Source organism: Podarcis melisellensis (assembly GCF_964234715.1).
Source record: "Podarcis melisellensis genome assembly, chromosome: 2".
Classification (NCBI taxonomy): Eukaryota; Metazoa; Chordata; class Lepidosauria; order Squamata; family Lacertidae; genus Podarcis; species Podarcis melisellensis.
The window spans coordinates 70,120,062-70,147,646 of record NC_138529.1 but is presented as its reverse complement, the minus strand read 5'-3'; the positions used below and the strand labels follow the sequence as shown (position 1 = coordinate 70,147,646).

At 40.9% G+C, this 27,585-nt stretch overlaps 1 protein-coding gene and 1 long non-coding RNA gene across 6 annotated transcripts in view; one reads left to right on the top strand and one right to left on the bottom strand.

The window, feature by feature from the left end:
• The window catches only part of BSN (bassoon presynaptic cytomatrix protein), a 193,027-nt gene that overhangs the window by 84,155 nt on the left and 81,287 nt on the right, over positions 1 to 27,585 (bottom strand). The gene's annotated exons all lie outside the window — the stretch shown is intronic.
• LOC309363912 overlaps positions 9,808 to 27,585 on the top strand; it is a 36,408-nt gene continuing 18,630 nt past the window's right edge. For both annotated transcript variants that reach the window (XR_014165646.1, XR_014165647.1), the window contains exons 1-2: positions 9,808 to 10,018; positions 11,696 to 11,950. This is a non-coding gene — a long non-coding RNA (uncharacterized lncRNA). The remainder of the gene's footprint in view (positions 10,019 to 11,695; positions 11,951 to 27,585) is intronic.

The window sequence follows — 27,585 nt, the reverse complement described above, 5'->3', positions numbered from 1 at the left end:
AATGTGGCTCCTGGCTATTGTTTCCAGGGCGCCTGCACCAATCGGAAGCCACGCCTTGGTTTTTGAATGTTTCAGAAGTTGAATGGTGTGGGAAAATGATTGCTTGTACATAAGAGCATGAGCAAAGTTCTTATTATTGCAGGGTGATTTCATAGCTAAAAGCATCCTTGGAGCATGAACAGCGCGTGAATAGCTCGTGCTGTCCCAAATGATTGGTCCACGTAACATAGCCTGATCGTCTGCGTGGTCTAGTGCGATGGCCCTTATCTGCTGGCTGAGAACAAGTTGCATTCCTTGTATTTTATATCTTTCTGACTTTACACAATAAAGGCTGTGCTGCAGCAGCTCTAAAGCAGCCAGAATTCTTCAACCCATCTCTGTGTGAGACTGATTCTTACTGATGGCGAGCAGGTTCTCGTCAGAACGGACTTCCGGAACAGATTACGTTCGAGAACCAAGGTACCACTGTAGTTAAAAAGCTGGGGGGGGGGTGTTCACTCTTTATATTGAGCTGAGCATGTGGGAAAAGAAGCTAAACTTCACCTCCCCCTCTACCATACCTCCTTATCTATAACTGCCTTCAGGCACTTCTTCTCAGCTCAGTTCATTTCCAGTACAGTGGTACCTCGGGTTAAGTACTTAATTCGTTCTGGAGGTCCATTCTTAACCTGAAACTGTTCTTAACCTGAAGCACCACTAGCTAATGGGGCCTCCCGCTGCTGCTGCACCGCCAGAGAACGATTTCTGTTCTCATCCTGAAACAAAGTTCTTAATCTGAGGTATTACTTCTGGGTTAGCGGAGTCTGTAACCTGAAGTGTATGTAACCTGAAGCGTATGTAACCTGAGGTACCACTGTACTGCTGCATGTGTGTGGCGGTATAAGGTTCTGTTCCCTTCCCCCATATGGTTTGATATAAAGTGTGTCCCCCCAATTCCTGCTTTATGGCCAGTGTCTCTGGAAACTTTGCACTACAACTCCCATCATCCCTGACCATTGGACCTACTGGCTGAGCTGTGGTCCAAGACATTTTGAGAGTACTAGGATAAGGAAAGCTCCCCTAAATTGCTGTGCTCACCAAATGTTCAATAAGCAAAAATAATAATGTTTGGGATTAACCCAATTGACTCTGATGCTGCCAGTGCACAGTGCTCCAATGGCTCATTGAGATGCTCATCCCATTAGCTAGGTTCAAAAGGTTGTGTGAATCTACTGCATGTTCTTGGGAATTTTAAAGCTTCCTTCCCAGCACTTGCCCTCAAAGCCCCAAAGGCTAGGGGCCTGCTGTTGTGGCATTCCATAAACTGCGGGGCACTGCTGCACACTGGGATTCTTGGGATACTGGCCACTATGATAAAGATAAAGAAATCTATAAGGCCTCTGAATTAGAAGATATGATTTCTCAACTCTGCTTAAAGATTGGATTTCTGCTGTTGTCCATACATGTTTCCACAGCCCAGACCTTCTTCCCCTCTTTTCTTTTCTTTTCTTTTCTGTTGTGCTGCTTCCTCATCCATGGTTATGCCACATTTAATTTTACAGTCCTTGCTGTTAGCAGCCCATGTTGTTAACTCATTATGACAATCCACTTTCTTTCATCATTGTTCACATAATTCATCTAGAAATCACTGCTGAGGCTGGTCTTCAGTGCCGAATCTCAGTGTTTACAGGCAGGTCTTCTGATAAAAGATTGTACCAAGTAATTATAAGAATTAATGCAAAAATCTGGTTACAGATAGGTAGCCGTGTTGGTCTGCCATAGTCAAAACAAAAAAATTCCTTCCAGTAGCACCTTAAAGACCAACTAAGTTAGTTCTTGGTATGAGCTTTCATGTGCATGCACACTTCTTCAGATACCTGATGCAAAAATCTGATAGATGGAATATCAAAATATATGAACCAGTAGGACCTTCACTGAATCCAGAGGGCCCCCCAAAAGTGCTTGCATTTAAAGGATAGGAATTTAGGTATCTGGGGGCAGGAGAGCTTCTGAGATAGGCTACTGGGTTTTATTTGTATAGTTTTGTTAACCCACAGCCATGGAAAGGTAGGTGAGCAGATATCTATAACTTGTGAAGACGATTAAATTGTTCTATAACTGTACATGACTGAGGAAGTCATATCTCAAAGCAGTGATAACAGTAAAAGTCATGCTTCTATTTAGCTTCCCTACAATAATATTACCAAGTAACATTGTTCACTACACTATTTATAATCAGCATAACATCAACTAAGTAGGCGTTATTGCTAAAAAGAAACGATTGCAACAGTTCATCTCTACCTTGGGTTTACAACATCAAAGTTGAGCTGCCACAGAGTTATGAACTATATCAGTAAATAGGACAGCAGGAATGGTGCATTGGTCGATATATTTATTGCCAGTCTTTAAAACTGTTGGGCTTAACTTGATAAAGACTGGAAATTCCTTCTAAGTAGCTCCATCTTTCAAGCCTTGTTATTAGCAGACGCTAAATGACATCATCTCACAGCTCTCAGACTTGAGATCAATACTGAACGTTTTCACTGTGAAAAAATCTATTTCTTCAATCTTGAATGTTTTGTTATATACTGACTATCTTCTGATGATGCAGAATTAGAACAGTGGGAAAGTAAATCAGTGTGATATTTTTAATACCTACAACTAGAGATGTTGGAGAATTCCAACAAAAATGGAAATGGGAGTGGAAATTTTGAATGTGCAGTTATTTGTCCCATGTCCAGAGCAGAAATCGATCCAATGATTGCAACTGGTATTCACTGTCGTTGCTGTCAGTCCCAAACAATATATAATTTATTACATACCACACTCCCAATTTATATTGCATTTCCTTTGCACTGAAATGAGTATATTATGAAGTAATATGCATATGGTTAGCCACCATGGGAATCAGGATGCTCTTGGTCTAATCCAGCAGGGTTCTTGTTATGTACTTTGGCTTCTGGTCTCCCAGTACAGGGTTTATTATCACAAGTGTTTTCAGGAGGATTTACAGCACCAAACAAAGATGATGATCACCATAATCATATATCTCAAAAATACAGGCGATGCAAAACAAAAAACAGTGGGAAGACTGGCTACAGACTTGCACTCTACAGAACCATATTAATCCGGTTCTGTTGCTGTTCTAGAATTTATGGTATTTGTTTTAACGTCACAAACTATTCCTGAAGTTCCTCACAAAACTGCTGCCCTCTCAAATAGTTATCAGCATGGAATAATAGTTTGCCAGGAAAGGAAGGCAACACAGGCAGTATCTTGAATTTCAATTAAGCCTATGCCACCACTAGGGTAAACACAGCAAGGCTGCACACAAGGCCAATCCACAGAAGTGAGAAGACGTTTGTTATGCAGTCATGCAGTGTTGTGCACCTTGCATTTTAGCGATTTAAAAAACCTGATGGAGCACAACACAGTATCAGTACCTAGGAAGAAAGTAGATTTTTTCTCACACTGCAAAATGAGAAATGCCTTTCTATATCTCTTATGGTAAAAAAAGAAAGAAAGAAAGAAGTTAGGGAATTTAGAGCAGTTTTGAAAGCAGAAAAAAACAGGGCAAGGACAAAGATACAATGCCAGCAAGATCCCAGAAGACCATCTTATCTTCTGCTCTGGAAACTTAGAAGGTAAAACAAATACTTCCGTGTGTGGGCTATTGAAGATGATACTAGCAAAGTCGATACAACTTGTCTTCCTTGGGGTCTGGCTCATACTTAAAAGAGAGAAAGAGAAAAAGAAACACCACGCAGGAGCAGGATGGTGAGAAGTATCAAGAAAGTCTCTCCACCAGCAGCAGCTCACTGAGCTCTTAAATATCTTGTCTTCTTATTTTAACTTCAAGAGAGAACTCAACTGAACATGGCTAAAGAACCTAAGCAGAAAAAGACAACAAATTATGACAATATATTGTTCACAGAGTATGCAGAACGTAGCATCCTATAGGGAGAAAATTATTGCTCTCTTTTGCAAACAGTAACTACAAGTACGTCAAGCGCAATGGAGCATGCCCTAAGTACTCACAGGGAACATTCTGTTGGGGATAGAGATGTTAGGGTTAGCAGCCCAAACACTGGATCACTACTTAATTAGTCCCAGCCATGGCAGAGAGGGGAAGCACTAGCCAGTGGGGAGAGGCTATTTATAAAGCTGAACTGTGAATTCATGAAAGGGAACTGGGGAATTGTAGGAAGACTGGAAACTAAGCTGGTTGAGGGGTGGATGATAGTCCAGCTTCTGAACTTTAATCATCATTCAAACATATTGTTCCTTTGCAATGCTAAATGGCACTTGAGAAGCAATGTTTCGTGTTATTGTACAATGACTCACTAAGACTTTATGCAAAATGTTTATCTTTTATTTTAGAATGCTTGAACATTTCCTTTCCTTAAAAAAATGTTATTGATTTTAAATGGACAAAATGTACAAAACAAAACCCAACAAGTATATAATTTCAAAAACATTAAGTGTAAACTTGATTGGAGATATAATTATGTCCTTTTCTATTATGTCTTTCAGGTCTACAAAGCTTTTCCTATATATCATTCTTATCTCAAAGTTTGCAAGCAATTACAGAGCTCCATATCTAGCATTCCTTTCCTAAGGGCCAAACTACACATGATGATGTTCCATGACTAGAGCTCCAGTATATTTTTCTTGTCCAAAAAGCAGTGGGGGCTACAGCAGGGGGAGAGGGGTGTCATTGATGATGATTCATTGATGCAACTTGGCCGTGGCTAACAGTCCTGATCCAGACTTGGTTTCCCCTTCTGCCTCTATGTGAACAACAACAAAAGTCATTGGGAGCTCTAAACATGGAAAACCCACATCACATCTAGTTTGGCCCTTATTTGCACCGAATGTATGCCTTCTGCTTCTACTGATAACTATTTATCTAAAAATCAATACATATCACACTTCATCACACACATTTTGTTTTCTTTTAACATAAAAATATAATCATGTAACCTGTAATACAAGCTGTGTATTATTTATTTATTTATTTATTTATTTATTTATTTATTTATTGATCATCAGCATCACCACCATCATCATCACTATGCTGCCCTTCATCTAAAGATCACAGTGTGGTTTACAATATAAAAACATAAACATACCATAAAAGCAAACAAAAACAAGACCCCCAAATTTAAAAGGCCATAGATCTGTACATTCTTTTCCTAATTTTTCCTAATTTTCCTGTGAAATTCAAGGGAACTGTGTTTTCTTCTTTTTCACTGTTGAAACTGTGAATCAAATGGGAAGATAGGTTTTTTTCTTGCAAAATGCCCAATGAAGTTTATTATTATTTTAATATATGTGCAACACTTAATCCGATGGTAATAAGTCACAAGCCAATAATTATTACACTTGTTATCCAGTTTTGATTTTGTTTTTCCTCTTAATCCATTCTCAAAAAATAATTTAAGGATGTAAACCTTCAACCTTATATTGTACATCAGAATATTGGAAAAAAACTCTATTGATTAAGAAGTCTCTATGGATCTATGTACACACTTCATAACAGAGAATGCTTCAAATCTATGAAAAACTCCTATTGATTTGTCTGCCTTAATTAGGTGGATTCAGCCAATCATGAGAAAAAGACACAAGATTTATAGATTGTCAAATCCTTCCACTTCTTACTGTTCCCTTAGCAGAATTAGGATTCCAACAAACCATTTTATTTCAGCCTAACATAGTAACCCTTATGCCAGAACTGCCCCCAATTTGTCACTGACTCAGACACATTTATGTGAGATAATCCTGCACTGAAGCAAATTATGATGAGGCATCATTTCGTGAAGCTCTAGGAACGACTTGGTCTGAACTGGACACGGTATCTGCATGTCATGGCGCTTTCAGAGATATGTGAAGCTGAGGTTGAGGAGTCACAAGTGGGCACAAGGTTATGCAAGTTCACTGAACTGTGAGACCCCTTGGCTCATACATTGTGTCAAGATGATATAACATCTCCCAAACGAAACGGATTACAATGATTCCTTTTGGCCATTAGGATGAATATGTTCTCATTAATCTTACAGAGGCAGCCAACTGAAGAGTGCACTAATGTGACAAAGCGGGATATTTACAAGAGTTTGTATAGTTATAGCTTATTCTTTGCTTAATGTACATGGTACCTGCTATGCTACCGGCCACTAGACCAGCACTTACTCCAGCATAATCTAGATGTGCTTCTGTGTGGTAGTGTCAGCCAAAGTTGGTAATTAAGTGCTTCAGAGTATTAATTTGCTCTACTCATAATGCTTGGATGCATCTGGAATGAGTTCTGGCAGCAGCACAGAAGAATGAGTTTGCTAGCCTTTTTGTTGTTGTGGCATGGCTCCTATGTCTTTGAAAGCTGCAGAAAACAATGCAGTAACAGGTGCAGCATTTCCCCCTCACTGCACCTCCATGCTGGATATAGTTGCACCTATTTCATTTCAATCCACCATGTGCATTTGAAAGGTACAGGAGCCCTCGGAAGCGGGGACAAATGATTCTGTCCATTCCTGCTTCTCTGACTTTCCAATTTTTCAAATTTTAAGCTCAGCTGATCACAATATCTGCACAAGTTTGCAAAAAAAGTCATGAAAATTCATCAGTATTTAAGTTCACATTTCTCCTAATATGTACGTTTTAAATGAATTTTTGCCTTTTTCAAGCAATTTCCCCCATTTTATGCACTCCCCCTTCCATACAGTAATTTTTGTGCACATTTTTATTAGAAGAATCGCATCGTAAAATTCAGAGGACAGCTGTGTTTCAGTTCACATAGTGTGTCAGGAAGTGTGAAGAAGGTAGGCTTGCACTAAAATGTGAACAAAGCAAATTTCTCCCCCACCCTGCTTGGAGGAAGGAGGTGGCAAAGCTGTTCAGGAGAGCAGCTGGCTTGTGATGAGGTGCCATGATTGGCCATGGAACTGATTGCTATCCTGTCTTTGGATGTGACTGGGAAGCAGCATGGAAGAGAGTCACCTGGTGCTCTCCAATGGGAATGGCTTTACTTCTTCTGCAAAGATTGCGTTGGAAGCTAGGAGAAAACCCTAAAAGAACAATGCCAACCCAGCATTGTTCATCCTCATAAGCTTCCCCTTTCACTGACATTTCAGTTTCTAGGAAACGCTGAACTCCTCCCACCAGGTTCAAAGTGGTAGTGCGAATTCCAAGGCTTCAGCCTTAAGAATGTATGCTGGTGAAAGAAAGTTATTCATTACTTATTTTGTTTCCTCTGAAAAGTGATATATGCTCTGTCACTGTGTTCCTTTTCCTATGGGAGATTGCAGTAGTATTTAGACATCATAGTAGCACACTGTGGACTTACATACTCTCCCCTTCCCTTTCTTCCTCCACAGTGTCCAAAAGGGGGTGTTCTGAAGCTTTCCCTTCCACTTTTGCTTAACTACAGCTTGTTGTGTTGTCAGAACTGACAAGCTGTGATTAATGTTAACTATTTTTTTTTAAAAAAAACCCTAAACCAACTTAATTCAATTATGTAAAATCTATCACTAATTTCCTCAAATGGCAACAACATCTATCCATATTAATTTAAGAGGAATATGCTTCATTTATACATAGTTCATGCTGCTACTTCTGTGGAATTAAACTTCAGCAGACCCACTCTGCTTTGCTGATGAAAAGAATGTAGCAGTCTTTCCATATTGCCTTAAGTAAATCTGGAAATTTCTTCCTTTGTAAAAGAAAACCCATGGCCTTGACCGTAGTGTACTCAAAAGCAACTAATCACGAATGGCTTGCGGGCCTCGGATGCAAATGCATCTGCCATCATCCTTGAATACTGGCTGTGCTGTCTGAGGCTGATGGGAGCCTAATTCCAACAGTATCTAGAGGCAGTGGTGGAGGAAGCCACTTGGGCATCTGGGGCGGCGCGCCAAGGGGTGGGGCGCACCACAAGGACTCCAGAGTCTGCCTGCCTCCTCCCACTCAGCCGTCCTACAGCCACTGGCGGAGGAAGAGGAGTGCGGGGGGAGCGTACTGCCCCCGGCAGCGCGATCCCGGTGTGGTGCCATTGCAGCTGTCCCCCCATCTGCGCTGGGCGCCCCGCCCCCAGGACGTGCCCCATGCCCCTGGGACGTGTGCCAGCCCTGCACCTTCCTGCTCTTCGCTCCCCTACAGCTGTGGGGGAGGCAGTGGGAGGACCGTTTGGGCAGCACGGAGCCTGTGGCTGCCCAAACCACTGCATCTTTTCCAGGAAAGACGCATGGCTTGGCACACTGCAGGCCACGCAATGAGTGCCACTCGGCCTCAGTGGTGACACCTGGGGCAGTCTGTACCCACCACACCCACTTCCTCCGCCTCTGTCTGGAAGGTACCAGGTTGGTTACCCTGCAGTAGGCTGGATGAATAGCATGATGCTGCAGATGGAAATGTACATGGCAACATGCACAGAATGGTGCTTACACCCATGGATCTCTCATGCTGCAGATCTATCCAGGGAGGCACAGCTTGATCCCTAAAACTATCAAAATCTTCAGTATGGCTTTCATATCAGATCCACTGCCAGAACACCACTTATTACTGGTGAAGTGTGAACCCTTCAGTAATGGGGAGGGGGGGTTACACATCATTCTGGTGGCATTTCTACAGGAAATGACTAATGTGAACAAGCCTGTATTGTCTTGTGAAACGAAATGCGGTAGAATTTCTCCACATAAGCCATGTCAATGCACTACAAACACATCACTTCAGAATAAAAAATTGAAACCTCTATTACAGTGTTCAAGATCATTTTGCCTGCCAATCCCAATACACTGAACATTTCGAGGTGCTCCTTCAAAGCTGCTGCTACAGAGCCTAGGCTGAAGTCTTATTACCATTTACATTGACTAGAAAATTAATCTTGATGTCAATTACTATTAAAGAAAAGTCCAGCCAGCTGCCATGGATAAATCTTGTTAACCACAAACTGAATTACTGTACAGGGTCTAGGCTGATTCGAGCTAAACTAAACAACACAAGAGGTTTTCTTAATTAATTAAAATATATGCTTAGCTTTAGGGTAAGCTTCCACATTGGTGCTGGTATAGCATTTGTGCCGTGAATGCTCAGCAGCCTGTTGAAAATATGTAGTTTGTCAGTTGTGCAATTGCTAGTACTGTAATACTTGCAGAATAAACATGACCGCCAGGATCTTGAACTGCACTAAAGACCCATTTAGCATCTCCCGGTGACACAGATCATTGCTGCACATCTTGTGCAACTGGGCTCAATTTGAGGTTGAGTCTTGCCAGGCCTCAGCCCCACAACCTCTTTTAAATGCTAGGGAAGTATAATAAAAAGCGTCTCTAAGCATATTCAGAGTGCTTTTCTTTGGGAAGGGAGAAAGCAAGGTGCTCAGATTCACCAGCTGCTAGACTGAGATGAGCCAGAGTTCAATCTTATTTGTAAATTAAGCATCATGCTTCTAAGTGCAAGAGGTACACCCAAACAGGAGGAGCATATTTTAAACGCTTGCATAGGAAGAGGGATGGACAACTTGGTGCCCTCAAGATGCCTATGGACTCCAACTCTCATCAGCCCCAGTCAAAGGTCACAGATAACAGCAGTTGTAGTCCAACAACTTCTGAAGGGCACCATGTTGAATGTCCCTGCTGCAGAACTATACACAATGCTACTTCAGTATACAAAAACACTGTTTCAGATAACTGTTCCACCTCTTTAAGATGAGGGGTTTTTTTTAGCCTCCTCTACTAAACTACACACATGCAAATGTTACATCACAAACAGCTGTCCAGGACCCATATTGTGACAATTACTGTCCATGCAGGTGAAGCTGTGAACAGACTGGTATTCTCATAGATGCTGTCAAAATCCTTGGAGTCTAAGGTCTTGTCTGCACTCTTGTCATTTTCATTTCATTCCATTGTTTCAGTTCCAGTCGTCCTGAAATAATCTTTATGTGTTTCCTTGATACACACTCCCCCCTCCAAGATTTACAAGAGTCAAAAGTGATTTTTTTGCTGAATTTGCTCCAGTGGCCATATGGACATATGGACCCCAAAAGGTATTACTCAATTTACCAAAAAAAGTAAGGGTGGGTTAAGCAAAAAAAATTTCATTTGAAATATTCTGTGCTTATTTGGCTCGCACACTTTAAATTATGGCAATGTTCTGATCAGACCAGGGGCGCCGACTTATAAAAAATATTGGGGGGGCCCAAGACCTCCAAACCGCTGCTGCTGGGGGAACGAAAGGGGCGAGCCCCGGGCTGCCCCGACCTTAAGTGAACCTGTGAGGGTCCGCCCTTTGCGGCAGCCGATTGGCTGCCGCCGTGGGCGGTGAATATTAATGAGCTAGGGGGAATCCCCGCTTCTCGCGGGGCTGACGCCAGCCCCGCGAGATTGTTGATGGGTCGAGAGCCCGCAACCCCACCCCCTCTCTAGATCGGGAGTGGCTTTGTTTTAACTCATTACTGAATGTATTTTAAAAGGTAACTATCGTCAAACAAGGAAAATAAAAAATACCAACATAATTTTGTGATTTTACAAAGCATAATATAACTAATAATTTTCTTAAATTATTGGGGGGGCAGAGCCCCCCCAAACGAATTTTTGAGGGGGCTCAGGCCCCCTCAGGCCCCATGGAGTCGGCGCCTATGGATCAGACTCACAATTCAATGGGATAGCAAGGGAAACAGAGGGCTATATCTTTTTTTTCTTAAGACTGTGGAGCCTTAAGAAACAAAAAGTTTCAGGAAATTGGATTTGAAACACAGGAGCAGATACAAGAGTTGCAGGAGCAACCTTCTTTATAAGACTTCTGCCAAGCCAGCCTAATCTTTTAATTAGCTCAGCCACTGATTTTTATCAGAAAGGAATGAGAATTTTAGCACAGCACACAAATATTTGATTTTGGGAGATGTGCAGGGATGGACAGCTTGATCTCCACACTTGTTGCAGTAGATATGCAATGTGAACTGGTGTTTTTTTTTTTGTTATTATCAGAATTATTCATATTTCTTCTTCTATTTCTTCTTCCCGTTCCTTTTTGTGTGTGTTAAATTTTCAAAAATAATAATAAAAGGAAGTGTCCTAAGGAGAAACGTTTAAGCACTCCTCCATCTTCTCCAAACTAGGCCTTGTTCTGTATGCAACTTCTTCTTTTTAATCATTTGGAGGTGCATCTCTTGAGTGTTTCATCTCATTTGGCCCTGAGGCCATAATCCAGAAGGCACAAGCACACATGTTTCTGTTTGAAAAACGAATATACCAGCACTGCCATACACCATGTCACATTATAAAGTGCTTTTTAAACTTCTGGTGTTTTGCAACGTATATATATTGCAGCTACCGGTTTGCCATTTGCAAAAGCAAAAAAGAAAACCCACCCACATTGGATGTGCTGAGCTATTCATAGGATTCCCTATGGGTTGTGGCCTGAGGGTTTCCTCCTTGTTTGTCTTTCCATCTCTTTTCTCCTCTTTCTAAACGGATATCATTCTTTTAGAGCTGCTTCCTACATTTCAATTTTTGTTTGGAAGAATGCTTCACCATAGGAGACAAAAGTAATGCAAGAAGGATTTATGACTGCATCTACTCATGAATCAGACACAGGTCTGCTGAGACTTCTGCAGGTTATTTACACAGCTTTCCTGTGATTGAAGACCATAAGAAGGGCTGAAGCTTCCATTCTTCAATGAAAGGGAAGCTGAACACCATTTGAGTTATTTTCTGTTCCGCAGGTCAGACAGCAGGCAACGAAGTGTTAACACCCCTTCAACCCAGAAAAAAAATATTTCAGCCTGCCAGGAAAGAAGCTGAGGATCATCTCAGTTTAGGGATTAACTTTAGAAGCAAAAAGGGGGGAAAGAATTTGATACATCTCTTAAAAGAACAAGAACAGTAACTGAAGAGAAACCACAGCAATACACCCAAGCAAAAAGCTTATGGAGACCACATACAACAGAGAAAATGCTGATAGTACAGATGTTATTATGGTATGTATATTCGTGTTTTTATATTGCAAACTGCCCTGTGATCATTGGATGAAGGGTGGTATAGAAATTGAATTCATCATCATCACCACCACCAGGTTTCTTTAACCAGAGCTTACACCCTACCCTACCAATGTTAGGCTAAGAAAATTTCACAATAACTTCCTCTACCAACATTCTCTGTAAGCCAAAAGACTGCATGTCCCAGTCTTTTGCAATGTAATGAGCCACTGCTAATAATTGAAAAGAGAAAACAGCAGGGAATTCACATTCTCGCAGCATGAACCCTGATATTTTACTGAATGAATACACTTATTAAACTGATTGGTTAATGGAGCATGTGTGCAGTGTTAGCCTATTAAGAACAGGAAGCTGGACACATATTTCCCTAGTGGTTTGGACCCAAACAGTATATAAATATGCAAAGTATCAGTTTGCTTATCACATACGGAAGGCAACTACGGGTCTATAAATTTACTTCCAACACACAGTAGAGGAGAATGTTGTCTCAAAATGGTTGTATTTCACTAGAATTCTTCTGAAGTGCTTTCTGCTGTCATGGGAAATGTAAGAATTTACCACATAGTAACAGTATTCCCCATGTACATCTTTGCTGATATTACACATAATAAGTAATAAGGCTCCAAAATTCACCTATCCATCAAAGATATAAAAAAAACCCCCAATTTAATGTTGCACAGCTGTGAGATTTTAATAGTGCTGTAATATATAGCAAACATTAATTTGTGTGGTTTCATCTATTCAAGATACTGACGCATTCCAATCCATGTCAGTAATGAAAAATGCTTCAGATCTCAAGCTATGCCTTTCAGTGGCCCTTGGCTTGCTAAGCTGCTCCACACCGTTCTATGTTGTACTAATGACAAGTTTGTGTAAGGCCAGATATACACCCAGCTTACACATTGCCAATTATGCTGGAGTTTACCGTTTTTAAATGTGTGAGTAATGGGGGGAACCACTTGAGACAACTGTGGAAATATGGAGCGGACAAGGGATCAAAGAGCTACAGGGAAGGGTGCAAGAGCTGAAACACTTCTTTGTGACTCTATCTCAAATAGGAGGATGAACCCACAATGAGACTCAATTTGAAAAAATAAAGGAAGAAAAAGCTAAAATGCTTTTATAAAAGTTGAAAAGGAAAGAAGGGATGATGGCGAACATTTATCTGAGTAATTGCTAGCATGAAAGGGGATTTCCCCAAACCTATTTAGTGAGGCATTAAATAAAAATCTAGAAGTGAAGCACAAACTGGACAAGACACAGCTGTGAAGAAATCTGTGAGCATCGCTGATAGTAAAACTTGTGTGAAAAGTGGTTATTGCAGACATATTGTTAGCTTTGACACAGTAAACTTTCAGCATCAGAGCAGGGAAGCCTAATAAACTAGTTGTCAGAGAAATATAAGGGGGTCAGTTCACAAGTAACTCCAAACCAAACAATGGATTGGCATGAACACGTGAGCTTCCACAGAGGAGACTGCAGCTACTTTACTTCTCCTCCAGTCCTGATGTGGGGAGTTAAGTCATGGTTTGGCTTGGCATTTCATCTGAACCTGTGCTGTTTACTTTGTCTATCTCCCGATAAACACATTTTGAACGTTTTTTGGCAAGCCAAATGTCTGATGGGGCTTCCACAGGAGCTTCCTGCAGCCAATCAGAAGCTATGCTTTGGAAGTCAAACGTTTCAGAAGTCAAACAGACTTCCGGAACGGATTCCGTTTTACTTCCAAGGTACAACTGTACTCTGATCCTAAACATCTGCTGCCTTGCAGGATATCTTGGGGAGGAGAAAAGGCTAAGGAAAAAACCCTACACAATTCTGAAGTGGAGTTCCTATGATGGTTGGATGGCACCTTGTACACCTCCTTCTGGGAACTCCTGCAGCCAAGCTGGTGCCACATCAGCAAGGCTGAGAGGAGGGTCCTTTCATCTGGGCAGCACAGGACCTCCATACACACTGCCCAGGCTTGTGTCCCCGGGAGGTCACTTAGGTGCTGCTAACACAGTGATCTGACTTCACCCCCAACAGCACAGTACATTGTGTCTCGAGACAGACCGATACCATACCACCAACAGCATATTAACATTAATAAATGAAAATATTATATTCTATCTGTTGGACAAAACCTATGCACTTTTATATAGAATTGGGATTAATATTTCAAAATGTTCTGATTTAAGAAATAGTCACATAATGTCTACTAAATGGATTAAAAACTGGCTAACTAACAGATCTCAGAACTTCATCAGGATGCCAAGGGGAGAGAGTCTGGATCTCAGCCACATCAGCTTGAACATTAATCCTCTTCTCCTTTGACACTGATACCATGGCAAAAGCCTGCCTTCTAATCTGGCCTAAATGTTTTCCTTAGGAACGAGGAAAAGCCATGGAATAGGCTGCTTCTAAATTTGTCATAGCTACTGTGGCATCCATATCCCACCAATGGATGTATTTAAACTGCCTATGATGTAGCCTTTGAGATTAAACAGTATCCCTATAATGCAATAAAAAAAGTTTACTTGCTTCAAGAACACCAGGGAAAATCCAGAAGTGGTGGTGTGTGCAGGGAAGGGGCTGAATGAAGCACATGGCTGGTGCAACTGAGAACATGGAAGGGGAACATGGCATTAGTGGTGTGCTTGCTGGCAGAGATAGTGGGCTGCTGGAGATATACAGTGTTGGTGTGTACATCTTGAAGAGTGCTTATGTCAGCCAATAACATAATTTGCCACTCTGGAAACATATACAAGTCATAATCATGTTAACTTGCATCTTTTCTTAGGGAACTGCTATGCTCCCATTAAGTCATCACCAAAACACGTATAACCAATGTGCAATGATATAGTTTGTTATGTGATGCAAGTTTCATGCTTGTCCTTCTTGTTTGCACATTTAATCTAACCTCAAGAAGCAGGAAGCATCATAGTAAAACATTCTGAGTTGGTATTTTGGAAAAGCTATGCATTTATGATTGAATGAACAGTAGTTCCCATTTCAGTTCCCATTACATATTAAATAATCCATGTTTCAAACACATTCATTTAAAAGTGGAGGGAAAGGCTGCCCCCGATGTCTGCAGACACAGTATGCTTCTTATCACTTCACTGCACCATCAAACCACCCTTCTGACTGGATGCAAAACATCCATAAAGTTCTCAGTCACCTGCACTAGGTCACAGACTTCTTTCAGGCACAGTGAGAACAGTTACTTTGTTCTCTACCGGCATGAAATTATCATGGTGTTTTCTACCCTTTGCTTATCACAGTGGGGAACCGCTATACCAAATCTCTGCTTTTCAAACAACATGCATAATATTCTTGTAGATCTCCAGGTTTAAGGAGTTAACTTGTCCTAGTTTTGATTAATGGCGCATTTCTTCAGAAGTGTTTATTTTGTTCGGAAAAAGAAACCACAGGAAGTACTTGTTGAAAGTGTGCCAGCAGATGGCACCTGAGAGCAAGCAGCCAGAAATGCAGGAAAGAGTCATGCCAGAATGCTATAGCATAGACAATTCATATATTATGCTGGACCCAGCTTTCTTCATGGCAGAGTCATCATGATATGCAAATAATCACAATCCATCAATGAGAGAGTCTGGAAAAAGCTCCATATAAACAAATAAGATATACACAGGGCATGCTGTTGTCAAGTAAATATCCAGAGAGTTCAATTCTAGTGTACCCATCAATATCCTATGTTCACTATGTGTATAACTTAGGGGTACAGCCATGCTAAATGGCAAAAACTGTCAGTAACTACTACAGATGAGGAAATATGTCTATTTCTGTTTCTCTCAGTTTCTCATTTTTCCAATGTTAAATTCAGTTCTTCACATTTCCACTGGAGGAATTTAAGGTAGTGCTAAGAGGATCACTTGTGTGGGCTTCTGTAAGTGGTATTGGTTAGCTGAATCCAGCCCAACAAAATATTTTTATCCTCATGAAAATTAACCAGCATTTTAGCGCTAAGTTCTCCTAATTACATTTCCGAAAAGCATAGTTTTCCTAATATTTATATTTCCCCTAATATCACACATGTTTCAGTAGTATATTCATTTTTATGCACATTTGACCTTAGTATATGCCTTTTTGTATACGTTGCTTGGCTGAAGGACTGCACTAGAAAATGCAGAGTATTGCAGAGTATTGCAAATTTTGAAGGATGGCTATGTCAGCTTGCATATTATTTTATTTTGTTGCATATTATTTTGTTGTTGTTGTTGTTTAGTCGTTTAGTCGTGTCCGACTCTTCGTGACCCCATGGACCAGAGCACGCCAGGCACTCCTGTCTTCCACTGCCTCCCGCAGTTTGGTCAGACTCATGTTTGTAGCTTCGAGAACACTTATTATTATTTTAGAAAATGTGAATTAGGTAGGTTGCCCTTTAAATGCAAGGTGAATCAAATTTCTCCCCCATCTATAGTAACAATGTCCATAGTGAATTACAACATTCTAAAATAAAATATCAAGGACAGTTTGAAACAAAATTGCAGTCACAAGAGTAATGTGGGTCCTCAGGTGTCAATGGCCAGGGTAAAGAGGGGCATCGTGGCGAGGGAATTCCACAACTTGAGTTGTATTCCATTCAGATCACAGGAAAGGTTGTTCTGTTTTCTTAGCGGATAGAATGCCTGACAAGGGAAGCAAACAGTTCTCTGGTTCTCCCTGTGCCATTTTGAATTTGAGAGCAGTGAATTCCTTCGCGAGCATCCATGATCAAACGTCAGATCAGATTGGGTTCCTACACCCACAAATCAGTTCAGCACTAGCCTCTGGTGCCAGTGTATTCTCTTTCCTTTGTCTCAGGGAGCACTATAATGGATCCCACTGCCAAAGAAATAGTGTGCTCGCCTGTCATGCCACATGTGAGCAGGAGAAAGGATTATCTCTTTTGCCTAGAACACAGGAAAAGGACAACTCCAATCTCTGCTGTTCAGAGCCAAGCCAAGGCCACAGAAACACAGAAGGCACATAACAGTACAGGCAGCCCCCCAATTACGAACGTTCAATATGTGTGTGATCATGTAAATGAACATCAGTGTGTCGGCATTTGGGGGTCGAAAGGCCAGCTGGCTAGCCCCCAGCTGGATCGTCTCCTAGCCGTGCCACTGCGAAGATCCATGGACCTCTAGCTCCGACATAAATCAGTGACCCAAGCCTCCCAGACTTGGCCACACTATACTTAGCCGTGTAACTGCACAATGGAAGAGACTGAGGCTTGTGAATACATACTATTAACTAGGGATTTATTAAACATAACTCAAGACAGAGAAACATGTCATCTCTCTTTGCTGTCTCCTCGGAGAGAGAGTCAAAAGCAAAAGCAATACAGTGGAAGTTCAGCTTATGCCAGCAAACTGTGCTGGAATGTAAACAGACATGTGGCATGTAACAATCCGATGTCTGCAACTACAGGTGGAATGGATATCCCAACACAGTGAACCCAGAAGTGATCTAGAAATGTCAGAAAACCATCACTGAATTGTCACTAAAAGGGTGGAACGGGGGTGGGGTGAAGTGGGGAGGGGTGAGGTGTTCAGGCTTTTTCAATTACTTCCAATTATACATGATTTCAACAATGTACCTCCGAATGTAAACAGGGGTCTGCCTTATCTGTTCGGGATATAAGTGCATGTTTCTGTGCGGAAGGGAGGGAGACCATTAAACTACTATATGCCTTCCTATTTGAGGCTGGGATAGGGCCACCTTCTCACCTTGTGTCACCAGCATGAACTCTATAGAACTTTTTTGCCTGCACAGACTCTTGGAGCTGCAGGACCTTCAGATGGCCCTATTTATTGTCTCAGATCACATCATGAAGCACCAAAAAAAGAAAATCTAGTAATTACTCTAATGATACATCCTCACGTTGGTAAATAGCAGCAGCTGCTCCTTTAAAATTATTTCTGTTCCAAAACCACTGGAAAATTGTTTAAGTTGCAAAGTATTATCTGGAGCTTATGAAACAGGTTCTTAATTAGGTGAAACTGTTTGCTTTGTTGTAGACTCATTTCCAGAAGCACCTAAAAGAGCTTTTAATGCTAGCGGCACATTTAGACTGCAAAAATCTCTCTTCGTCGCATCAGCCTACATGCTCTCACTCACCTCCCACTCCAAAAGAAGCTATTTGAATCTTAAAGAACCCATTTGATGCACACTCTTCTTTGCCAGGGAATAGAGAGGTTTCACCATGAAAATGTCAGACTCAAACTTTACCATAGTAAGTTTCCTTTACCTTCCTGTTTGGAGGCCTGCTTTGGGCAGAGTATACTACACATTAACTAACAGAGCACAGCTGGAGCTCAGACTTTTTTGTGTTCTTATTATTGCTCTTATTTTTATTTATTAATCACCTTCCACATACATCCCAAGGTGATGTTTAAAACATAATAAAAACAGCTTAAAAACTGTAACAATAATAAGTGATAAATTTGATTACAAAATCCTAAACATTTTTGCTATGAAGCAAATAAGAGAGGGAAAGTCCATGGAAAGAGGTGAGCAACAGAAACTGGAATCATCTTTCAATGTTCAGCCTCTTTTTCAGGTCTAGTATTAAGCCACTTTCCATGTTCAGAATGCAGGAAACCATTTCACAGTCCTAATGTGGAGAGGATTTATGCTGGATCTATTTGATGGCCATGGAGAGATCATCTTAGAGCAGGCATGGTCAAATTTGGCCCTCTAGCTGTTTTGGAACTATAACTCCCATCATCCCTAGCTAACAGGACCAGTGGTCAGGGATGATGGGAATTGTAGTCCCAAAACAGCTGGAGGGCCAAGTTTGGCCATGCCTGTCATAGAGTCTTGGTACCTTCATGACTGATTTTTCAACAGGCACTAGCATAGAAATCTTTCCCACATAACTGTTTTCATCAAGTGAGTAATTTAGCAGTCCAAGGAATAGAAACTTGAGGTAAGGATAGGCAAATTGTTTTCTTTCCTCCACAAATCAGAAAAAAGTAATTTCACTTCCTGAACAACCCAGTTTTGGAAAATGAAGACCCTCCAAATGCACTCTCCCATCCTTTTTCTTACTTAGTTGGAAGAGAAGGAAGGATGGGGAGGACATAACAGCAGCAAGCAACAAGAAGGATCCCCCTTTTTCATCCTGATGTGCTCTGCAGTGTGTCAGAACCCAAAAAAAAAGCATCTGTGCCTTCTCAAAAGCTACTGGCACTGTGGCAGCCTGTGGGAAGCTCCCAATTCCCAATTGTCACTGGGTTTTTTCCAGTTCTGATTGTTGCAGAACATGTCAGGGCAATGAAGAGTTAGATGAAAGGGGGTGAGTTCCCTTTGCCATGCTCTCTTCTGATGTCTCAACTCCTCACCAGCAGCTTTGCCATGCTCTCTTCTGATGTCTCGACTCCTCACCAGCAGCTAACTAGCAGGATGACTGAAGAAGGTGAATTTAGGTTTGATGGAGTCAGGTGAGCAAAGGTGAAAGCCCTTTTCTGACTTGGATACTGATGCAAGCTAGAATAGGGCGGGCTCCACAAATTATTTATTACTTTGTTTAGTAAAAGCATTGTATACCACCTCTTCAATTATTTTCCCCAGGTAGTTTACCAAAACAATACAAATAATATGATGTGAATTCCATTATAATCAATCCCTCTAAGAATCCCATTAGTTTATGGCACATAAACAAACACTTTCTCTCCATGATGCTGGCAGGAATGTGGCAATGTGGGGACATTATATCATTTGTGATGGAGCTGTCCCTAGATTAGCACATTCTAGTCAGAGATTTTTGCTGGAATTATAAACCAACTGGTGGCTCCTGATCCCCTTTTGCTTATTTTTGCAGAATTGGAGTGTCATGCAGATCTAGTAGTATTTATCCTGGCTGTGTTTTACCTGAACATTGCTCACTGATTGCTCTCAGCCCTCCTTTACAAAGAAGGGTTGGCTAGTTAAAGTATGACAGCTTGCATTACCAGAAAACAGGATGCTCAGAACAGAGTGGCATAGATTGACCATTTTGTTAACATCTCGTTTCTTTTTGTAACATATATGCATGGGGGACACATGGTGGGAACCCACCTGAGTGTCTGGAAAGATATTCTCCTGCATTAATTTCATGATAGCCCATGATCACTGCAGATGGTGACAGCAGTCACGAAATTAAAAGACGCCTGCTCCTTGGGAGAAAGGCGATGGCAAATCTAGACAGCATCTTAAAAAGCAGAGACATCACCTTGCCGACAAAGGTCTGTATAGTTAAAGCTATGGTTTTCCCAGTAGTGATGTATGGAAGTGAGAGCTGGACCATGAAGAAGGGTGATCACCAAAGAATTGATGCTTTTGAATTATGGTGTTGGAGGAGACTCTTGAGAGTTCCATGGACTGCAAGAAGATCAAACCTATCCATTCTGAAGGAAATCAGCCCCTAGTACTCACTGGAAGGACAGATCATGAAGCTGAGGCTCCAGTACTTTGGCCACCTCATGAGAAGAGAAGACTCCCTGGAAAAGACCCTGATGTTGGGAAAGATGGAGGGCACAAAGAGAAGGGGACGACAGAGGACGAGATTGTTGGACAGTGTTCTCGAAGCTACAAACATGCGTCTGACCAAACTGCGGGAGGCAGTGGAAGACAGGAGGGCCTGGCGTGATCTGGTCCATGGGGTCACGAAGAGTCGGACACGACTAAACAACAGCCCTTAGTTGAGAGTAGAATATGCTTGTTATACCCCGAATTCCTGTTCTAAGCTATTTGAATTGCTTGAATATTATATACATGTGTACAATGTTAGTTTGGTTAATTGTTTATTTGTACATTTTTTATGAAAGCTACAAAACTATTTTATTTCTATTTCTAAAATCCCAGAAGTTTGTTTCTCTAGTTGAAACCAGCCCACGCAGAGCACTTGAGAGATTACTTGCATCTTGTAATTATACATTAGCATAAAAGGTTTGTGCAGTGTCACTAAATTCCATGAAGTATCAAACATGCACCCAAAGGAAAAAAATTCCAGTAATTCACTGACACAAGCAGCAGGTGCTTCCCTGAACCATGAATTCCATCCAGCTTTGTGTGGCATAAGCATACCAAATGACTGGATGCTAATAACTTTGCTTTTTTTAAAAAAAGGGTTCTTTGTCACTTCATTTTTGCAATAGCTTTTGGGAAGCATCTTCCATGACTAAGATCTGTGAGTACAAAATGCCTTAACTATAATACATGTGAGTCCAGAGATAAGTTCCAGAAGTGATTTTTGCAATCACTTTCATCCAAGATAGATGCAGCATAAATTGAAGTCCAGTCCTCTGAATGTGAACCACGGCTCTCAAAAGCAACATGAAAAGCAATCCAAACCCTGTCTTCAAGCTTACCACCAGGTCACCTTAAAATAAATATCTGACATAATGGAACGGAATGGAAATAAAACAACACTTGTAGAACTGATCCCTGCAGTAGATTGTCAAGGACAGACTTTGATTCTTTTGCTTGTGCAAAGGTGAGATGAAAGCAAGCAAGTTGTATCTGTATTATTTTATCCAAAGGCTTGCTGAATAGATGCTGCTCTTTAATGTAATGGAAATGAGCTCTTCTATACTGATCATCCATATTTTTAATCATACCTTCATTGATTATATCAGTTATAAAGATAGCCCCTAACCACCATATTATTTATTTATTTATTTATTTATTTATTTATTTATGGGTACCTGGTTGACGTGTTAAAATGAATGGTGCTTCCCTTAATAAGTTACTTATTTGAGGTGTTTAAGATTTAACTTCGCACCTTTTCCAACAGCTTTTTCACCTTTTAAGTGTTTATTGCAAGTGTTAACTAGAATCAGTTATCATGTTAAAAATAAACTGCATGTGGAACCCTGTATATGTCAATTTAGCCCAGTAAGAAGCTTTTAAAAGAACTCTTCTCCTTCAAAAAGTAACTTTCAAATTTATTTATCCTTATCCCTGTTGTCTAAAGATAAGTTCAGTCCTCATTTTTCATGGGCATTGACTGAATTCATTTAAAGTTCAACACAGAGTTGAACAAAGATTTCTCAGGCAGCTTGACTTTCCCACTCCATTAATGTTACCACTTAAGAATGAGGGCAGTCATCTCAATAAACTATAGTAGCTTGAAGGGACTGAAGTCCATTTTCCCACAGAGTTTGAGGGTTAAGCTTTATATTTAGGAAAAACAAGAAATGTATTCATGCTAAGGGCCATCCCATTCATAACATTTTTAAGTGTGCATCTAATTTTTTTTAAGTATGCAGCTAAATAAGGTAGTGTGATTGACACAAATTCACTTTTAGAAATACAGGTATCATAATACATATAACTCAGGGATAATATTTCATGGCTAGCTTTTTATTCCATCTTTGTGTTTAAATTAATATAATTTATATGACTATAGTGCTGGCCTTTGGTATATTTGAATGTGACTGTAGTTTACTGGAAATGGTTTCAAAATGTAATTAGCCTTGTGAGGGCTTGACCTAAAAGGTCTATAAATACTTAATAAACAAAATAAAATAAATAACTAAAAGAAATATGACTTCCTTTAGCAATGACAGAAACAGACGTAGTTTCAAACAGATACCCTTTTTTGAAAAGAAAAGAAAAAAGCAATACTGTATTAAAGAAAAAAAACTGGGAGCCATTTTGAAACCAAGAGAGATCCTTCGTTGAATCCATATTTTGATTATTTTCTCATCATATCCATATTAATAATGTTATTTATTTATTTATTTACAGTAGTTATATTCTGCTTGTCAGGCAGATATTGATAATTTCCTTTCTTTCAACATAATGAAAAAAACAAAGATAAAATTTTATGAACAGCATGTTGTTAGGGAGATGAAATAATTCAGCCTAATACATAAATTATAGTGATACAATACTATTCATGGAGTCTCATCATTCTCACAACACAGATGTGAGGATTGCCTAATTGACATATTAATGAAGGAATGAATACATGGTGGAACAGCTGCAGCGGTCACCTAGAATATTATCAAACAAATGTCCAAGGAAAGAATTCAGGACTCAGGAATTCAGTTTATTGTCACAGAGCTGTAAAATGCTGCAGCTTGAATGGATTACTGCACAGAAGGCCAACTGGTAGCTGACAGGTAGCACCAGGCCTGCTAGATTATTCTACATGCGCCCATAAGTCCGCTGGTCTTTTCCTGCAGACCCCTGGAAAGTAGCGCCAAGCAAAAATAAGTAAAGAGCTGTAAGACCCACTTGGCTCAGAGAAGAAAGAAAGCAGAAAACCAGGTATTTACATTCAAACTGAAGTTCATTATTGCCAGCACTGGTTTCTAGCTTAGAGAATGATAAAACTGACCACTGCAACACCTGTGTTTCTTTCCGAGATGAATGGTGGTAAACAAAAGCCCATCAGCACTGAAAGCAGAAATTTTAAAGTGCAGTAGGAAAGCCATTGGTTAAGTTGCCTCCAAGCTGTTTGCTGCTACATCACAAGGCTTGTTGGCCTGAGAAAAAATGCCTACAGTAGCATAAAACTCACTTTATTTTGTTGGCACCTGCATTTCTATTTAAGCATCCTTTGTTCTTTTGATTAATATTTGCTATACAAAACTTTTACAGGCAGCTTTTGAAGAGACTTATTCCATTCCAGTGCACAAACTCAAGATACAAATTGGTTACGTAACATGGCTCTGAGCAGTCAGTCACATTTATTATTCAGAAGACTAACTAAAAGTCTCGGTGCTTTCTTTCGAATATGCAGTTCTAACTTGTCAATCGTGGACTTACAGCCCTGTACTGCAATGTCAATCTGCATCTTCACCACAACAGTGCCTTTGCAAATACTAAGGAGCTCATTCATACCATTTCATTTCATGCAGTGCTTCCCATGCAGGCATGTTGAATAAAAAAACCAAACAAAGCGAGTTTGTCAACAAGGCTGGGAAAATTTAAAAAACTCAAAAAGATGCGAGAAAGCGAAAGAGGGAATTGTTCTCAAAGGGCTCCAAAAAGTTTATTGTAGTAATAAATGTTCAATATGTTTCAGAATGGTTTTTTTTTTCTTTCTATCTTCAGGAGCAATTCTTTTTGTAGGAACACGGCACACACCCAAACACAATTAATGGTTCCTCCTTGGCGAAATACAGATGTAAACAGTCCTAGGAATGACCGAAGTTTTTCTATCAAAGATTCCATCTCTGGACTTGTCGGTCTCCTCTTTCCTTCTGACACATCTGCAAAACCGATTATCAAGGAATTCCCCACACAGGAAATATTGCTGGTTTGGCTACAGAGTACAGTCTACCTTTGGAAGTTGCATCAGTATGTAGACCTTTTGCGCACTATTTCTGACTGGCCAAAACATGAGGAATATTTTATTGATATTTCCCTTCCACTAGCACACCCTAACCATTCATCTATGCTTACGGCTTTCCCCAGGAATTTATTTTTATTTAATATTTACAGGCTGCTTTTCAGAGTAAAACTCTCTCAAATTGGCTTAAATGATAAAAAAATTAAATCAGAGGAAGGCGTTAAGCATATGCAGTTTCGACACTATATGTGCCATTAGCTCATCAATATATTTCCTCGGAAAAACCACATGATTCAATGTCCAATGCTTCTGATGACTGTAAGGAACTGAATAGGAAGTAGCCTGTGAAAAGACTCCATATTCAGCAAGGATTCCTTGCTGTGCCTAAGCAAATAACAACTTACGAATCACAATAGAGAAATCACAGTGGAGTAGCTTTAGTCTAACACAAGTTAGTGACTTAGTGATAATGGGATGAAAGTAAACAGTATGCTATTCATCAAGTGTTCAGATGAGATACTTTCACCAGGCTCTCTTGATCTTAAACACTATTAAATGCAACAGTCACAGACCGAAATCTTAAGACTAGGAAATCCATTATCACCATTACACCACTCTCCTACATTTAAAGGCTGCTTCTCTTGCAAGTGGGCGGTCAGAAGCAGTGGTGAGGCAGGGGGAGACACTCCCCACCTTCCCCGCTTCACTGGGGTAGTGCAGGAGCTGAGATTTTGAGAAGGCTTTAATCTCCGCTCATGAGCTGATGAGCAGAGAGTAAATCCTGCTGTCCTGGCTGTGCAATCCTGTTCCCTGCCCCAAACAAGGCACACAGCCAACACAGGGCTAAAATCTAGCCTCCCAACTATACGCTGACATCACTGGTGATGGGCAGGAGGGCGTGACATGGGGGAAATGGCCTCACATGCCAAAATGGGAGGCCATGATTGGCCCATAAACACATCTGCCTTGCCTGAATTAAGCTTCCAATACATCACGTATTGAAAGCTTGAATAGCTTCCTTGGATTTAGAAGGAAATGAGAGATTGGGTGCCATGAACATATTGTTTATCTTAAGCTATTTTTACCCTACTCTTCAGCTGAAAAAAAATGCTCACAGGGTTGCATAAAAGACCAATAATGATCTTTTCCTTGCTCATAAGCTTACAATCTAACAGGCACATCACCAAATGGAAAAAGAATGGGGACACCAAGCATCAAACCCCTAAAGCAGGTATGGCCAAACTTAGCCCTCCAGCTGTTTTGGGACTACAATTCCCATCATCTCTGACCACTGGTTTTGTTAGCTAGGGATGATGGGAGTTGTAGTCCCAAAACAGCTGGAGGGCCAAGTTTGGCCATGCCTGCCCTAAAGGATCTCACCCAGCAGTTTCATGTAGATGTTAAGTAGCATACATGCACACATTTTTCTATTTTCTTCCTTTTCTTGTCACAGAACTTAGTTGCCTACTGATCTAGATCATCAGTGAGAAGCTTCCAAAGGTTTCTACTATATTGTTGTTTTAAAACTTATTTTTGTCCTCAAAAATTCTTACTCACTGACTACTGGCTTTAAGGGGAGCCAAAGAAAGTGGTCTCTTTCAGCATTAAATATTAAGAGACCTGCTTTATCTAGCTGAAGGTTATGAACACTAAGTAAGCGATCAAGTTTCTTCTTCAACTATAAGACATCACATGATTAACTTTACTTACTGCTCCAAGCCATGCTATAGAGGCTGCTTTCAGGGAAGCTAGTAATGGAATATCTGAGAGGGAGTACTTTGAGATTGTATAAAATGAACTGCGCTGGGGCTCATATTTGCCCAGAAGTCATGATCTCTGCCCTGGAAGCCCTTATCCTATCTCTGACAAGTTGTAGATTCTTGTTTGTAGCTTCCCACTAATGAGGAACAGGCACTGCAGATGCTAAAGCCATCATACTCTCTTCATTATTATTACTTTACACATTCAAGGCTGAGCCCTGACATTCATAATATGTTCTGGGGCTCAACACCAACTCAAATCAAACCCAGATAGAATCAAGAGAGAATGACTCTGTTTAGACGGTAATCAAAAGCATGGTTTAAATTATAACAAACCAACTGTGGTGAATTTGGGTCTCACACACCCCACCCATACTGCTTTGTACATGAGAGATGGAGAGAGAACGCTTCTGCTCTCACTTTTAACTAAACAACAGCTTCCCAGTCTGAATCTGGGGAACCATAGTTTATTTTCTATTTAAAAATGAAATTGAGCATGAAAATGAAAGTGGGTGCCATTAAAGTGAACTTGCAAGACTATTTGTGGGCCCAGGAGCAGCAAGCCTTTGGCTGTCAAGGTAGAACCAGGGTAGTGGTAATAATGACAGGACTAGCAACTTGGGATCTAATAGGCCACAACTTTATTGATTCTAGATGTCAGTGGGCTTTGGCTCAGGCATTAAGGTTTGTATTCTGAATCAAACAGGTGCTGGTTGAGATTGAGATCCTTCAGATTAGTTCCTGGGTTAATGGCTGCCCTGTGACACACATCAAATCCAAGCGATCCCTACAGGATGCCATTTGTGGGTGCTCTATGGGCCACTATCTCCTGTCTTGGCATTTGGACAGAAGCAGCCCCACTTGGTGGACTATAAAGAAGGCTGATTGCCGAAGAATTGATGCTTTTGAATTATGGTGCTGGAGGAGACTCTTGAGAGTCCCATGGACTGCAAGATCAAACCTATCCATTCTCAAGGAAATCAGCCCTGAGTGCTCACTGGAAGGACAGATCCTTCCAGTATTGAGGCTCCAATACTTTGGCCACCTCATGAGAAGAGAAGCTTTCCTGGAAAAGACCCTGATGTTGGGAAAGATGGAGGGCACAAGGAGAAGGGGACGACAGAGATGGTTGGATAGTGTTCTCAAAGCTACCATCATGAGTTTGACCAAACTGTGGGAGGCAGTGGAAGACAGGAGTGCCTGGCGTGCTCTGGTCCATGGGGTCAAGAAGAGTCGGAAATGACTAAACAACAACAGCTCCACTTGGACTCCTTTAATTGGGTACCCTAATCCCTAGGAGTGGGGAGGGGATTAGAGCTCCGGCTACCCCCTCCACTTAGTCTAGGAATCCAACCCAATGCATTAACTGCCCGCAAGTTGTGACAGTTGCTATGATAAATGAAATCTCTCCCCCCCCCCGACAAGCCCAATTTGTCTGCAAGCAAATTCCTCCCTGGTTCTGAATATGGTGCCCAAATAAATCCACCACAAGCTCTAAGCGTGCCCTGCTTGCTCACCTTCAAGCAGGGCCAACGATAAGTTAAGGGCGGGGGGGAGGTAGGAAGTCCATCGACAAATGCGCTGCT